The sequence below is a fragment of the Lipotes vexillifer genome, unplaced genomic scaffold (genome assembly GCF_000442215.2).
Source record: "Lipotes vexillifer unplaced genomic scaffold, Lipotes_vexillifer_v1.1 scaffold943, whole genome shotgun sequence".
NCBI lineage: Eukaryota > Metazoa > Chordata > Mammalia > Artiodactyla > Lipotidae > Lipotes > Lipotes vexillifer.
Window position 1 is genome coordinate 442,102 of NW_006776793.1, and position 12,575 is coordinate 454,676.

The 12,575-nt window shown below is 45.2% G+C and overlaps 1 protein-coding gene across 1 annotated transcript in view; it reads left to right on the forward strand.

The window, feature by feature from the left end:
* Positions 1 to 12,249: 12,249 nt before the first annotated feature.
* SIAH1 (siah E3 ubiquitin protein ligase 1) overlaps positions 12,250 to 12,575 on the forward strand; it is a 24,298-nt gene continuing 23,972 nt past the window's right edge. Inside the window, exon 1 of the mRNA XM_007450632.1 lies at positions 12,250 to 12,437. The gene's annotated coding sequence lies outside the window, so the exon portion shown is untranslated. The remainder of the gene's footprint in view (positions 12,438 to 12,575) is intronic.

A 12,575-nucleotide genomic window follows, 5' to 3' on the forward strand; every position in this document is an offset into this window, starting at 1 on the left:
CCCCACACACACACCCCAGCACTCCGGCCCCCGGCAATCTTACAAGTCCCTTTTTCTCCTGGTCGTCATCCCTCTGGTTCTGTGCTCTGGCCCCTCACTAGCGCCCCCTCCTCCCATCTGCTCTCTTTATCTCACTCTTCTGCTGGCTTCTCCTCCTTCCTCCCTCTGAACATGGACGTTCTCTAATACCCTTTTGTTTCTCTGTATACTCTTGTCCTTAAAACTCTCATTAACTTCTATGAATTTGTGTGTGTGTGTGCGGTACGCGGGCCTCTCACTGTTGTGGCCTCTCCCGTTGCGGAGCACAGGCTCCGGACGCGCAGGCTCAGCGGCCGCGGCACGTGGGATCTTCGCGGACGGGGGCACGAACCCATGTCCCCTACATCGGCAGGCGGACTCTCAACCACTGCGCCACCAGGGAAGCCCAACTTCTATGATTTTAACCAACCCTTCTAGGTAGATGATATCCCAAAGCACACTCTTTTCTCAAATTCCATCCCCAAATTTCCTCCTGTCTCCTGTACTCCTCCAGCTGCATACCCCAGAAGCCACTCAGCCTGCCAAGTCTACATTTAGACCCCCTCCTCCAATCTGCTCATCAGCCCATAATCACCAAGATTCATAACCTCAGGGACTCTGACCCTTCCCTCTCCCCCATTTCACCACTAAGCCCTTTGGATTTTACCACCGAGACAGTGTCACTAATCTTGTATGAGAGCCTATGAATTGGTCTCTCTGTCTCCAGGGTACCCGGTCCACTCCTTCCTGCTCAACAGGCCTGAATTGATCCTTATACAGCATGGCTCTGAGTATGTTACTCCCCTGGCTCAAAACCTTTCAAGGGCTCCTCCTGGTTACAGACTTTTAGCTGGGCATCCCAGGTCTCACAGTCTGTGAGATTACGGTGCTTTGATGTTTAACCTCCAATAGGCTTGAACTCCCAAGACCTGAGATGAAATCTTGGATGTGTCACTTACTACTAATGTGACCCTGGGCAAGAAGCCTCACCTCCATGAGCCTGTGGTTTCCTATTTCCAAAAGGGGACTAGCATTACTTCCAATCAGGCGTCTTGAGGATTAAAAGAGATAATGTACATAAAGTTCTTATTCTTGTTCACATTAAACCAGGAGATACACTGTAGCTGCTATCATTACCATCCCATTTAAAGACACTTAGCAAAAAACACCTGCTGCAAGGTAGGTGCTCAACAGATCACTGCTTTCCCAAGTGTTACTTGAGTGTGTACCTCTGGCGTTACTTTTATTTTTAAATTATTTGTTCCAGTTGCTTTTCACTATGACAAGTGACAGGATTTCCAAATGCACGTGTTAATACATTTATTATAGATCAGAGATTGGCAATCTTTTTCTGTAAAGGGCCAGAGAGTGAATATTTTAGGCTAGGAGGGCCATGTACGGTCTATGTCGTAACAGTTCAATTCTGCTGTTACAGTGCAAAAGCAGCCATGGACCACATGTAAATGAATGGTGGTAGGTGTATCAAACAAAGCCTTTTAATGGACACTAAAATTTGGATTTCATATAATTTTTACACGTCATTAAATATTCTTCTTCTTTTCATGTTTTCCAATCATTTAAAAAAGTAAAACTATTCTTAGCCAGTGGGTCATACAAGAACAGATGGTGTGCTAGATTTGGTCTGCCGGGCCAATTTCTGACCCCTGGTACAGAGTGTTTATTACATTTAAACAATAAACAGAAATTGACTTAAGAATAATATGAAGTAAAGAAGAGTACAGATGATATGCGGATCTGAAGAATATTTTGACAATGGTGCAAGAATAATCTAAGTTGGTGCAACACATCAATAAAACCGCATTGGCCACAGAGCTCTACAGTCTGGTTCAACCTAGCTGTCCAGCTGCATCTCTTCCAGGGCCCAGCTAAGCCAGGCTTTTGTTTCCCACATACCCTGCATGTTCCCGAGTCCTTTGGTCTGGAACACCCTCTCTGAGTTATTTTTACTCCCAATACTTCTGACACCAAAGGTGTGGAATTCTTCCACACCAGCAACCAGTTCAATTCTCCAGACAACCCTGTCCTGACACTGTCTACGTGGAGCCAGTGTCAGCCCTGCAGGTTGAAGGGCACAGTCCCACAAGAATGCCCTCACTTGAAATGACAGTCCCAAGCACTGGGTCCCCTAAGTGCCCACACTTCTATCAACTTGGCTACAAAGTTGGAGGTTCCCACAACCCCTTACTTTCAGGTTTGACAATTTGCTGAAACGGCTCACAGAACTTAGAAAAGTGCTTTACTTACCATTACCAGTTTATTATAAAGGATATTATGAAGGATACAAAAGAACAGCTAGATGGAGACGTACACAGGACGAGAAACGGAAGGGTCTGGAACACAGGAGCCTCTGTCAGGAACAAAGACCAAATACATATTTCTTGTTTTAACATGATATCACCCCTTCTCATTATGCTCATTAAAATCATGTCCTGTAAGGGCCACATTAAATACCATGTCTGTTAAAAGCCCTCCAGTGACTCCTCCTCCCCCACAAATGATATTTCCCCTTCTCTGCCACTTCTCTTCATGCCCTCTTCTCTCAGTAACAGCCTGCTGGCACCTTCATTATTGTACTTGTACTACAGTTATTTGGCTACTTATCTGACTTAAAACCAAGGTTCTTAAGGGTCTGGGACCTTATCTAGCCAGAACTTGGCAGTACCTGGCACAAAGCAGGCACTCAGAAAGCATTTCTTGAACTTTGTTTCCTTGAATTGAAAATGGGATTTGACATTATTCTGGCCACTGTGTAAACTGACATAATGGAGTGGAAGAGATTAGCTGGTAAAATTGTAGTCAATGGAGCGGGTCTGCTGGGAGGCTGCGGAGCGGAGAGGCCACACCCGTGGGGCACGGCTGGCAGAGAGTAGGGTTCGGTCTGCAAGGCTGTGCTCCTGGTCTATATCAGTGAAACCTTCAGGAAGCAGGTCTGAATAGAGAGAAAAGTAGGCTTCCTAGAGCTTCCCACGCACCCGAGCGGCTAAGCAAAGAGCACAGAGCAGTTCAACGGCTGATTGTCCCGGGCCCCTGGAGAGCCCAGGTCTGAGAAGGGCGTCCCGATACGCATCGTGCCCCAGTTCTGTGGAGTGAATCAGGCTCTGATGCAACTGGCAATGGGCCTTCATCACGAGCCCAATCTCTCAGGTTCGGTACATACGAGCTTTGTCATTTCTCTGAGGGAATCACTGCCGTTCCTCTTCCAGGCTCAAAGCAGCCCCCCTGCCCCATCTAGCCCTCATGAGATGGCAAGTTAAACTGCTCCGATGACCAGTTTTCATTAGGTAAGGAAGACCGATTAAGCAACGGTGACCCAAATAACCTTAGTGGTACAGATGCTTTTTCGAAGCCAGTGGAAGTCTTGCCAAATTAAAGGATGTCAGGATGAGATACTGTGAATATCAGTTTCCTTCTCTGTGGCAGTGAAGAGGATTAATTAAATGCTTGTGAAGTGCTTTGAAAATTTAAGCTGTTAAGAATTATCGTTCTGTGTAATAGGGAAAAAATAGAATTCTTGGCTCATTAAAGCTGTAATGTTGTAAGCCTGAGTGCTTTTTCCAGGATATCTTTGAAGGCTACATTTTTATTAAAAGAAAGGAAGAACGAGAAAGAAAAGAAATGTGTCTATAATATGCATACACATGTGCTGGAAAGTCAGCTGGGTTAATCAGTGTTTCTGTTGATTAACAAATGAACTGTGAGAAGCTGTTTCTTATTGCGTACCAAAGAGACAGTTACTAAGAATCAACTGTTCAAACGTGCAGGGACAGTTTCACTAAAATATTAGCAGACACACACTTGCTTTCTCTCAGTAGGCTCAAGGGATTCAAAGGCTGTGAGGCTGAGTGCAGGTAAACATGGAGTTCGATGTGCTCTGATAGCCTTTTCCATCTTAACATAACCACATGAGGTAGACATCCTTCTGCCTTCACTCTGTTGGCAGATCTGCCCAGGGATGCTTTTGCTTTGTTCCAGATGTCCTGTGATATTCAAAAGCGCACCATCCTCAGTGGACCCTCGTGTCTCTTTCTTTTTTTTTTTTTTTAAGACCCCAAATTAACCAAAGCAATCTTTTCTTTTTTTTAATATTTATTTATTTATTTTATTTATTTATTTCGGCTGTGCCGGGTCTTAGTTGCAACATGCGTGATCTTTTAGTTGCAGCATGTGGACTCTTAGTAGCTTTTTTTTTTTTTTTAAGACCCCAAATAACCAAAGCAATCTTTTCTTTTTTTTAATATTTATTTATTTATTTTATTTATTTATTTCGGCTGTGCCGGGTCTTAGTTGCAACATGCGTGATCTTTTAGTTGCAGCATGCGGACTCTTAGTAGCAGCATGCATGCAGGATCTAGTTCCCTGACTAGGGATTGAACCCAGTCCCCCTGCATTGGGAGCATGGAGTCTTACCCACAGGACCACCAGGGAAGTCCCCTCAGTTCTCTTTCAATCCACATTGACAGAGGACTTAGACTTCCTTTTGTGTCTGCACCCGTTTCCTATTGCTGCTGCAATAAATTACCACAAACGTAATGACTTAAAATGATGTAAGTGTATTCTCTTATAGCTCTGGATGTCAGCAGTCTGAAATCAGCCTCACCGGGCTAAAGTCAAGGTGTTGGCAGGGCTGGTTCCTTCTGGAGGATCCAGAGGAGAATGCATTTCCTTTTGCCTTTCCAGCCTCTGGAGGCCGCCTGCATTTCCTGACTATTAGAGTAGGCTCTTCCTACTCTTTCCTGGCGTCGCCCTGGCCTCTGCTTCCCTCTTCACGTCTCCTTCTGTCAACTCTCCTGCTTCCCTATTTCCCTTACAAGACCCTGTGATTACACTGGATGCACCAGGATAGCCCAGGATAATCTCCTCATCTCAAGATCCTTAACTCAATCATAGCTGCAAAGTCCCTCTCCCAACATATCCACAGGTTCTTGGGGGGAGGTTGTGGATGTTTTGGGGGGCCATTATTCTAGCTACCAGACTCCATCTGCCAGCCCCCTTCTGTTGTTTTTTTGTTTTTTTTTTTCTGTCTACTCAAGCCAGGCCCTGTTCTAAATGTTTTACATGGATTAACTCATTTAACTTTCACAATCATCCTAGAAGAGAGGGTCTGTTACTATAGATGAGGAAACTGTGGCAAAAAGGTTAGATTACTTGCTTGGGGTCACTAATTTAGTACTCAAGCCTAGAACTCACAGACTTTGTCTGTGTCCTTAAAGACTTTTTATTACCTTTATTGTTTTTAATTATAAAAGTAATGCCATATATATGATTAAAATAATTCAAATGAAAATTCCTTTCCTTCTCCTCTACCCCATCTTCATCTGGATCACTCCTCCTAATAGCCCTTTGCAACTTTAGCGCTTCCAGCAGTCACCCTTATACCTTAATATTACACAGACACCTTAAGTTTTAAATTAATATAGACAGTTTTAGGTAGTTGTCCAGATAAAATAACATGTACTTTTTACTAATTCTTCTAAAATTATTAAAATGAAAATTCTGAATTTAAAAATTCTCATCAAGGACTTGAGAGCTCTGGAGAAGAATTCATGTATAAACTCTTATAGATCAGTGTACCGTAGTTGAAACGCAGGCATAGAACAAAGAGTGAAGGCCTTGGAGCCAGGCAGGCCTGGCTGTCAGCTTTCACTCCACCTCCTATTATTAGGTACGCTTGGAAAAGTTACTTTTCCTCTCTGCGTTTCAGTTTCCTCATCCATACGATGCTCCCTTCATATGTGTTGTTAATTTTAAAGTAAGTAACCTGTAAATTTTAGCACATGTTAGGAGTTCAATAAATGCTAGTTCTTCCAAGAAAGAAGGAACAAATGTCTTCTAACAAAGAATGAAAACATATAAAACAAAAAACATAAACAGATTCCATAGGCAGCCAGAGGTTTTTAGGACATGGTCCTTGTCTAATATTTCCTCATTTGCTCAACAAAAGTTTTGAGGGCTCTCTATGGCATTGTGCTAGGCCTGGATGGGGACACAATGGTGAATGTGCTGTGCCCCTCACTGCGAAGGGCTTAGTGTACTTCTTAGCACAGAACAGGAGCTCAACATAGAATTTTTTAAAAGGCTAGCTTCTGATGACTATAAACAAAAGATCTGGATCTGTGGAAATGAGTACGTGAGTGTTTGGGGGTCGGGGGGAGGCAGGGATTGTATCAAAAGCACTGGACAGATGGATACTAATTGCATTTCACTGATTTAAGATTGACATTTGGAATGTAATTATTCTTAATACCACCAATCCCCACAGACCACCAGGTACATAAAAACCTAAATGATTTTCCAGCTTATTGCAAAATTTAGTGCCTATTACATAACCTGTTTCGTGAAGAAATAGATTCAATTCAAGGAAAAAAACAGTTCTGGGTGAATGCATTTCCTGATCATTGAGGAACTTTTGGCAGTTAGTCCCTATCACGTTTTTGGGTGTTCATGCTGTATCTCCAATTTCTTCTCCACCTCGTTTGGCAGAATTTGTCTTGGGTGCTATTTAATACAATCACCAACACCAGACAGTGACTGACTGTCAACAGGTGTGTCTGATAAAGAAAACATTGTTTCTGCTCTGCTTCAGGCATGTCTGACATGTTGGGGACCTGCTTTCCTTTGCAAAGCTGATAGGAATCTAGTATATGGGAGGGAGGAGTGCTTCCCTGTTTCAGGCCAAGAAAGGCTCTCAGTTTGGCTAGCAGCAGAGCTAAGCTTGGAAGGGAATGCTAATATGCCTTCAGAGCTCTCCACCTCAGCTGATAAATGGGTATTAATGGTCTAACGTGAGAGAAGGTATCAGTAGTTTCCTGGGCAAGAGATATGTATGATTGCCTGGAAACAAACATAGCTCATCGATGATCCAGGAGAGGTGGCTTTGGCCTTGTAAACTGGTCTGTTATAAAACAATTGTATTGACATTAGACACTTGGAAATCATCTGTACTGTCTTAACTGGTTTTGCCAGCTTTGACGGTGTTATCTGGGATTGCATGTAATCCATGCAAAGGACAAGTTGCTTTGACTGTATAGAGGACAGCCAGTGTGCCTTGAATGGTACTAGCACATTCATCAAATGAGTCAGTGAACTAATAGAAGCTTGATGGAAGAGACGTTTGAGAAATGGGCCTTCCCAAAACTCAGGGATTTCAGAGACCCATACAGAAAGCTATCAGAACAGGAGAAGGACTTAACAAAGGCAGGATTTATGCTTTGGAAAAAGGGCATCGGTGATTGGGAGAAGGGAGGGTGATGCTAAGTGGGGTTAAGGCTTTGAGCTTTGGGGAGCATTTGGAAAGTTACTGTAGCATTGTATTTTATTGGAGGGACAAAATGGAGTTTAGAATTTTGTATATCTGAGGAATTCCCTGGCTGTCCGGTGGTTAGGACTTTGCGCTTCCACTGCTGGGGCCCCTGGTTCGATCCCTGGTCAGGGAACTGAGATCCCACAAGTGCGGCCAAAAATAAAAATAAAAACCAGAACTTTGTATATCTGAGATTGATATATATATATATATATACATCTGTATCTATATATTCACATTATATACAATTTGAATTCATGTTTCTTAAATTAAGAACACTGGTGTGTACAAAGATCTACATAGGTGTGTCTGAGTGCTCTTATTTATAGAACAGTTTAAAATGGTCATACAAGAGAATGTGGGAGAGAGGAAGAATGTATGTATATGTGTGTATTTTTAGCAAATTTCCATGTGAAAGAAACGATATCCAACTTTGAACACGATTCAATTAGTAAAAATCATGGACTAATGCAGTACGTCAAAACACTTTCTACTTATTCCACTCGCGCCTACTTCATCTCTTGGTACAATCTCTCCAGACATCATGGAAAGACTAGTTGTTTTTGAGAAGATGTCAATGAGTTGGTCTCTAACCAATATTAAATGTCAAGTTACTATGAATTCCAATAAGATCCTAAAATATAGATACTATTATGAGCTCCTGCTTTATTCATAAGTAGGAAAAAGGAAAGTCACGCCGCTTACTGTCACTGGAGCCTTTATTATGGGTCACCTACAGGATTAGCACTTTACATTCCACTGGAGTAGATGAAATTGCCATTTGATGTGATTTCAGGCGACCAGGAAGGCTCCCTACCCTGAAATATTTTCCCCATATGGCCTGAAAATATTTGGCACTCATCCTGAAATCCCATCATGTAGAGCACAATTTGGGTTGGCTTTAGAATTTACAAAATGCTTCTTTATAGATTAACTGTCATGGAAGAAGCGTTGCTTCCTTATTCAGAAAAGGATGTCTAGTTACTTCACAGTAGGGCTATTTTCCTTCAAATGTTTAAAATTTATAACAGTGTGTGTGTGTCCCACCCACACCTATCAGCCATTCATACCTTCAGTAGGAATGAACTAAATCAGATTAAGCCCCTCCCAAATCTAGGTAAGATTAGTGGGGATGAAATTATTCTAATGAGCTAGTTTTGCATAAAAGGGAAGCAGGAGAAGGAAGGAGACGTAGTTTCAACTTTTCTACAGGAGAGCAGGCACAAACTAAGCCAAGAAAAGCAAGTGTGAGAATTCCAGAAACAGAAGTTTCTTCTGAGTGGTGACGTGAAATCTCCAACACTTGGTAACTGACGTGAGGCATCTCCAAGGGACACTTTGCCCTGGGCACCCCTGCAGCTCCAAAGAATCCACCAATTTATAAGGTACTCTAGCATCAAAGGAGATAGTGTCATTTTCAGATGGACAAAATGCTGTTGATAAATGGGTATTGATGGTCTAACAGGGAGAAGGGACGGGGATATGAAGGGCCAAAATTTGATTTTGGCAAAGCATAGTATTTGTAATTTTGATTGCCACAAAATAATATGCACTGTAATTTATGGGCAATTCAAAGGATTTTCAAGGGTAATTTTTATTACACTTATTTTTTTCTTTATGGGCAGAGTTTAGAACCTAACTCTGGTAAGCTGTGTCACCACTATATGTTATGTACTTTTGTATATACCATATGTTTGCTTCGTGTCTACCTCTTTTCTTAAAAGGTAGACTGTTCCTTGGACTTTGATGAGACACAGCTCAAATCTCCAAGGGAGAGGGAAGTATAGTTTGAAAACTTAGAGAATCTGGGACTTTCTCTGGTCTGGCTCCTAGGAAAATACCAGGTTTTCCTTGAGACCAATGTACTTGGCCCTCTCTTTATAAAGAGGTAGTTTTCTCGAAGGTAGAGAGATCGTGTCCCACTGGCTTACATTATCCCATCAAACTTCCCTAATTAAAAAAAAAAATCGGGGCTTCCCTGGTGGCGCAGTGGTTGAGAGTCCGCCTGCCGATGCAAGGGACACGGGTTCGTGCCCTGGTCCGGGAGTATCCCACATGCCACGGAGCGGTTGGGCCCGTGAGCCATGGCCGCTGAGCCTGCGCGTCCGGTGCTTGTGCTCCGCAACGGGAGAGGCCACGGCAGTGAGAGGCCCGTGTACCGCAAAAAAAAAAAAAAAAAAAATTATTTTATTGAAGTATAGTTGATTTATAATGTATTAATTTCTGCTGTACAGCAAAGCGATTCAGTTATACATAAAGATTTTTTTCACGTTCTTTTCCATTATGGCTTATCACAGAATATTGAACATAGTTCCCTGTGCTATACAGTAGGACCTTGTTTAATCCATTCTATATATAATAGTTTGCATCTGCTAGTCCCAAACTCCCAATCCATCCTTCCTCCACCACACCCTCCCCCTTGGCAACCACAAGTCTGTTCTCTATGTTTGCGAGTCTGTTTCTGTTTCATAGATAAGTTCATTTGTGTCATATTTTAGATTCCACATATAAGTGATATCATATGGTATTTGTCTTTCTCTTTCTGACTTACTTCACTTAGTATGATAATCTCTATGTCCATCCATGTTGCTGCAAATGGCATTATTTCACTCTTTTATGGCTGAGTAGTATTCCATTCATGTCTACCTTTTTGATTTAGTTTATTGAGTTCTACCTTATATCTTAAAAATATGTACCATATACCATCTTGTAATGTCCAGTTTTGCCTTAATTGAGTTGAAATTGACAAACCTCAAAATACCTGCTGAAAAAGAACCTTTCTTGGTTTTCCTCATTAATTCCTTTTCTAGGCCCTGTTTTCTAAAGGATGACTCCAGAGAATCTGCCCCAAGCACTGGTGGGGCGGGGTGGGGCAGGGACTGTGGGGAGTGACCTACCACCTCCTTCCTAAATCCTGGGTTAAGTCCTGGTTTTTTACTTTCCCAATCTCAAGAAACACTGTGCTAATGGTCCCAGAGGAAGAGAGCAGCCACAATAAGCAAAGTACTAGGTTGAGAACAGAAGTATCAACACAGACACAGTCTACAAGTTTTTTGGGGGAAAGCTGGAAATTAGCAGCTTGCATTAGTACCTAAGAGAACTTTGTGTGCCTCTGGCTTTCAATAAGAAACTTTTTTTTTTTTTTTTTTTTTTTGCGGTACGCAGGCCTCTCACTGCTGTGGCCTCTTCCGTTGCGGAGCACAGGCTCTGGAAGCACAGGCTCTGGAAGCGCAGGCTCAGCGGCCATGGCTCACGGGCCCAGCCGCTCTGCGGCATGTGGGATCTTCCCGGACCGGGGCACGAACGCATGTCCCCTGCATCGGCAGGCGGACTCTCAACCACTGCGCCACCAGGGAAGCCCAAGCAGAAACTTTTGAGTGTGTTTTCAGTGGAGTGCCTGCATAAAAATTTCCTTTTACAAAAAATTTATTTATTTATTTATTTTTGTCTGGGCTAGGTTTTTGTTGCTGTGCACGGGCCTATTGTAGCTGCGGTAAGCAGGGGCTACTCTTCGTTGCGGTGCGCGGGCTTCTCATTGCAGTGGCTTCTCATGTTGCAGAGCACAGGCTCAGGCTTCAGCAGTTGTGGCTCGCGAGCTCTAAAGCGCAGGCTCAGTAGTTGTGGCACGCGGGGTTTAGTTGCTCCACAGCATGTGGGATCTTCCCGGACCAGGGCTCGAACCTGTGTCCCCTGGGCGGATTCTTAACCACTGCACCACCAGGGAAGCCCTCCCATCTTTTTTTAGTTTATTTACTTTTGGCCGCGTTGGTTCTTCGTTGCTGTGCGCGGGCTTTCTCTAGTTGCGGCGAACAGGGTCTACTCTTCGTTGCGGTGCGCGGGCTTCTCATTGCAGTGGCTTGTCTTGTTGCCGAGCACGGGCTCTAGACACGCGGGCTTCAGTAGTTGTGGCTCCCGGGCTCTAGTGTGCAGGTTCAGTAGTTGTGGCGCATGTGGGATCTTCCCGGACCGGGGCACGAACCCGTCTCCCTTGCATTGGCAGGCGGACTCTCAACCACTGCACCACAAGGGAAGCCCCCTCCCATCTTTTTTAGATGGAAAATCTTTGATTTTGTATTGGTAGGGAACTTGGACGTAATGAGAGACTATTCCCTGGTGGTTTCTAAAATCTCATATAAAAAAGTACCTTTTTGTTTTCACACAGAATACTACCTTTATGGAGGCTCTTACATGGAAATCCAGAGTTTGTAAAGGTCCGACACTGGCGTTTGCTCTGATATATACCTTGTACCCGTCAAGAACCGTGAATGACATTTTCCTTTTATTTTTTATGTAAAGACTCTTCAACTAAAATAAGCTTTTGTAACTCGTTCCGGTTTTGCTGAAGAGTAGCTCAAACCTAAGGAAGCGTATTGGACCTCTTCCCCTTTAGGCGTTGGGTCCCACGTTGGTGGCCAAGGCAGCCGGTTTCTTCTTCCTTTGGGAAAGAGTGCCTCGCTGCTGCGTACCTTGAGTGAAACACCAGCAAACAAAACAGGAAGGGTGGTACATAGCGGGGCGGCGGCGCGGGACGACCCCTTGGGCCGCGGAACAAAGCCCCGCGGGGATCGCTCAACCGGGGTCCCTGACGCGGCAGGCGAGCGCCCGCTCCTCCCCGGGAGAGGACGGTTGCAGGCAAGAGCGCGATATGCCAGCGTTTGTGGGTCGCGAGGCGTTCAGTCACAGCAACGGTAGCCGAGGAGCCCAAGCTCTACCCGCCACCTCGGAACCCCGCACCGCAAGGATTGCAAAAGTATCAGCCTGCCGCGCAAGAGCCTCTGCGTCTGCCCGCCCGCGGGAAGCCCCGCCCTCTCCAGGCCGCCGGCGCGCGGGGCCGCGCCTCCTCATGGCGGCCGCCGCAGTGTGTGGTATTTAGCGGGAGCGCGCGGCGGGCTCGAGGACGCGCGAAACGGCGGCGGCGGCCAGGGGGGAACCGGGGCGGCCGGCTCTCGAGCGGCGGCGGCGGCGGCGGTCCAGGGTGTCCCGTCGGTGTCGGCACGGGGAAGAGGCGGTGGCGCTGCCCGCGGTGGCCGGGGTTGACGGCGGCGACGGAGCGCGTTTGAGCCAGGACCGGGGTCCGAGGCGCGCTCTCCGCCCACAGGTAAGTGGGGCCCGGCCTGAAGGGAGGAGCTGGCCGCGAGGGGCTCTGCGGGAGGAGAACTCCCAGGCCCGGTAATGGCGGCGGGCGGGAAGGGCGGCCGGGCCGGGTCGCACCGCCCGGGCGGGGGCGCGGGCAGCC